The following is a 4587-nucleotide window of genomic DNA, read 5'->3' as shown; positions in this document are numbered from 1 at the left end:
TGCAAAAAGTTGCTGTCCTACAGCGGTTGACCGACGTCGGCAGTTAGAGTTGGCTCTGGCGATTCCGTGATCGGTTCGGCTTGCTCGTCCAACGGAGCAGCTGGTTCCGACGAGGGTTCCGTAATCTTCTTACTCACTACCTTCTCCCTACGCTCTTTAAGCTGCTCGAGGGCTTGCTGGACAAAAATGTTCTCCGGGCAGTCCATTCCGTTGACGAGTTCTTGCTGTTAGCGATCGACGATGCTGTTAATTCCGACCGAATCGGCAACGAGCTGGTGAGAATACTGTTGCCTGCCGGCCTTTGGGATCGTACAGCTTAGATGTCGGTGGACCATCGGCGGTATCGTCCGAGGTCAGCACGAGTGTTATCGAGGCTGGAAAGTAATGTACTCTCCGTTCAAGGTTCTTCTGGAAGTCTTCCTGTTGCTTTTGGTTCTGAAAGACCTCGAAGTTCATGTACGCATAGAGATATCACGCCTTGTACACGTTTGGGTCGTGCTTGATGGCACTCAAAGTTTAACTGGTCGCACTTGCGCTTAAAGGCTGGTATGGTATGCAGATCGGAAGGAATGGGGTCAAGAAACAGCTTCACGAACAGCAGAACAAAGGAGAGGGAGAGATTTCTTGGGGCTTTTCTTCACCCTCTCTGGCTTGCTTTCGCTGCTGCTGCTGCCCATTTTTTCTTGACTGATTCCTTCCGAAGTGCATACACCGCTTAAGCTAAGAACAAGATTGCCCGTTCGACGCAGTGGTGGACGCAGAACGCTGTGCCAGTTCAATTTTTCCAACAACTGTCAGTCGAACAATCTACAGGGGTTCCTTTGTTCAGTGGTTGATGACTGGCAGGCTATGATGACAGGCGCAAAATTTTGCGTTTGCGTCCAGGTCTGACGTACAATCTTGTTCTTACCTTTACGCGCATGTGCTTAGTGTACGCGAAGCACATGCCGTCGCTGTGAGTTCCATATCGAGCAGGTCACGCATCGTCTGCGCCAACTCGAACTCGCCGTGGTGAACTACGAGACTCGTCCTGTATAACGACCTGTCCTGCGTGTCTTCGTGGATCAACTTGACCAACTCGTGCAGTTCTGCCGAATCGCGCAAGCCTTTGCTGCCGAGTACCTCGCCACTGTCGTATACTCGTACATTTGCAGAGCAGCTTCTTAAAACTTTTCCAGCAAATAAAATTAAATAAAAATTGGAAAATTAGTGCAACTAACAAAATTCACATTTTCTTAGGTTGTGCTGGAAAGGGGTCCCGAACTTGGTCCCGAATAGATCGATCTAAATCCGCATGATCTGGTAACATCCGTCGAAAACTATCAAAATGGAACGCTGGTCCGCTTTTCAACAAAATGGCCTTTACCGCGAGAAAGTATGACGGCAGCCGCAGCGGTTCTCGTTCGAGGCGTACCAATTCCGCAAGCACTTTCCTTCTTAAGCGATATATGCACTTCAGAAGGAACCGGTCAAGAAAAAAATCAAATGGGCAGCAGCGGTAGCGTAAGCAAGTCAGAGAGGGTGAAGAAAGGCCCCAAGAAATCGCTCCCTCTCCTTTGTTCTGCTGTTCGTAGAGCTGTTTCTTGACCCCTTCCCTTCCGATCTGCAGACTAGCCTTTAACCAAAGAATTTCGCTGCTTCTTAACCATTTTCAGGCGTCCATCCTGCTCGTGCCTCCAAACAATTTGTCCAGTCTCTTCAAAAACTTAAAAAAAAACATCGTCCGAAGGGTAAACGCGATCACGGAATGTGTTGCAGTTGGATAAGTACAGCTGCCCATTGCCACGAAGCTCGTTCTAGAGGTAGCCTTCAGCAATATCTTAGCTAACGGTGTAGCGAGTCGAAGGCACGCTCTAGCTGGTACGGGATTTTCGGCCACTTGTACTGTAATGTCCATGTGCCGAGCTCGACGTCCTAAGCAAGGAGGTAATGTGGCGTAGGAACAACTGAGCTGGATTTCGGCAAGTGTAAGCTCGGATACTAGCTTCCATTCTGCATGCGGCGTATCGAATCTCCGAAGATCATTGAGCCTCCTTCGGCTGCTGCCTGACTTTGCACAGGAAGATGTTATCGTTCAGGTTCAGCAAACGGTTCCTCCGCCACCAAACGCGCATGGCTCCACCAGCTGGAAAGCCTTTAGCGAGCCCATCTCCTGCTAGTCCTAACTCACTCGGCATTCGATTCAGGTTCCTGCTGGTGCTGCTGCAACCTGGTGGAAGTTTCGACGACGCTGGAAAGTGATCCGTTTTTTCAGAAATGATTGAATTTCTGTAAAGATACAAAAAATTAACTTCAAAGAATCATCTGAAGGCCTCAAACTTACATTGCTTGCTACTCTGCTGGTGCTACCGAACACGCTAATTGTTCGGTCCTCTTGCTGTACGGTTTACGCGGGATACGCGATCCATCAAACGTATTGGAGCGGTGAAGGTGGAGGAGAAGACCCGGGAGATGCTGGAGCAGCCCAAGCTGGTCAAGTTCTTGAAGATGGGGATGCTCTTGCCCAAGAAGCGTCTTCAGGCCAGTTCGGCCAAGGCGACATCGGCCAAGATTGAATTCGGCGCAGTGCCGGGAATGTGGACCGGGGAATGAAAACACCGACGAAGGTTGCGCCGGTTCCGGCTCCGGTGGCCGGCCCCAGCGTGAGCGAAATGTCCATGGACCAGATCAAAGCGAAGCTTAGCCGGAGCGCGAAATTAACTGAAGACTTCGCTGAACAAGCTGCAGAGTGGGTTCGACAAACTCAGGACGACAAGGACATGATGGAGAATGTACGACTGGAGACCAGGAAAATCCGGTTCCGCCGAGCCCGGGGACGGCGGCTAGGAGTTTGAATAAGTTCCAGACACTGGAGTTGGAGGTGCCGGTGAGTTGAATAATAACTTATCAGTTTGCAGATAAGCTAACTGAAGAGAACAAAATGCAACAATGCATTCAACCATGCGAAACAGTTGAGATAATAATCTTATCTTAACTCTTAAGCAAACAGCCCTTCAAATCAAAAACTAAACTAACATTGTCCACTTTTCTTCTTCCTTTTTAAGCCCACAGATACCGTTCGTTTCGCCCAGCAAAATGCTGCGCCGCACCCCGACCAAGGCCAACCACAGCTCGCTAATGTCCCCGCAGAAATCGGCCGTCACGCTGAAGCGCCTGGCCACGTTGATGCCGCCCTCGAAAGTTACCCCGGTGACGACCATCCCGACCAAGGTCCCGGCCTACCAGCGGTTCCAAACGCTGGCGGATTCGGGCCTTCCGGCGCTGTAGCTGTTGTACAAGTACCGTTATCTGGGCGAGCTGTTCAAGTGCATTGACACCGTCTGTGCCATGTTCCACAACCGGAAGAAGCAGATCACGTTCCGGAAGCTAAAGCCGCCGGTTCAGCGGATGGCGCGGAAGAACTTTTACGAGAACCGTTTGGCGCAGAATAATACGTTCAACAGACTGTTGTTGGCCAAGACTAAAGATGCGCACGAAACGTTCTTGCTAGCACTGGATCTTCCGATGAGAATCGCAAAGGAAAAGCCGACTAGTTGGACTCCTCAAATGCAACTTTCCCTGCCTCCGAACTTGGAGCGATTCTTTTCGGCCAAGGACGTCCTCTCGACGGGACGAAATCCGTTTAACTTCCGCATCCAGCATCTATTCCAGCCCTTTGTCCCTCACCACTTCCTTCTTCTCATCTGCCCAATAAATCTCGAAGCGCACCTTCCGGTACAGGAATTACAAATTTTCCGCGAACAAACTGGAACCAACCAACGGGAACCGTACTCCGGGTCACCTCCCATCATTGGATCGCCGTTAACCATGTTCACTCGACCCGCCGACCTGGATATTCCGGTGCGATTGTAAGAACTTCCTCGGGTTTCGCCTCATAAGCAGAAAGTGGCAGCCTTAGGTTTAAGTTTAGAGGTAGCAGCAACCGCATGAGTATAAAACGGTTGCTTCACGTGCTCTTCAAGCATGTGATCGATCTTGGGATATTCCTTTGCGCCTCTTCCCAAAATACTTTCCTCGTGTCTTCGCATGTAAATAATGCCCAGCCGATTGGTATTGCACTGCAGTCCAGTCGCATTGTCCAGATCAGAGCAAAGGGAACACCGCAAGAGTAGCGCCGCAAAAAGACAATTGTCTTTACAAGACCCCGCGTGGCAAATAATAGCTGCTGGGAAGAGCACGAAAAAATTGTCACCGCGGTTCTAGCGATACATAGCGCACAAGGCACAAGGAATGGAGTTTACAGCATCTGGATGGAACAGCACTTTTCCTCTCAATAGGAACTGTGTTATAAGGCTTTCTAGTCAGAAATTTACCAACACATTAAAAGTATGTTTACATGACAGCTGGACGTTTGTTTGCATCAGGTTTCCTATCTCTTTCTAGCAAATTTTTTTTGTCAGGCGACTTCTAGCTGGTTTTTTTGACTGACTGCCCGATATGTCAGCCAACATACTTCGCAGGGCTGTGACAGCTACAGCTCGATCATTGTTTGCATCAGGACACTGTTTCGAGGAGTTCGTCATTTTTGAGTTAAATTATATATTTTTCACTGGGCCTAGAAAGCCTTATAGATCTGGAAATGCTTAA

The 4587-nt window shown here is 49.5% G+C and overlaps 1 pseudogene; it reads left to right on the top strand.

Moving 5' to 3' along the window:
* Positions 1–1346: 1346 nt before the first annotated feature.
* On the top strand, positions 1347–3852 carry LOC6052683 (annotated as a pseudogene).
* The last annotated feature ends 735 nt before the right edge of the window (positions 3853–4587 follow it).

The sequence above is a fragment of the Culex quinquefasciatus genome, chromosome 1 (assembly GCF_015732765.1).
Source record: "Culex quinquefasciatus strain JHB chromosome 1, VPISU_Cqui_1.0_pri_paternal, whole genome shotgun sequence".
Classification (NCBI taxonomy): domain Eukaryota; kingdom Metazoa; phylum Arthropoda; class Insecta; order Diptera; family Culicidae; genus Culex; species Culex quinquefasciatus.
This window is presented reverse-complemented; position numbering and strand designations above follow the sequence as displayed.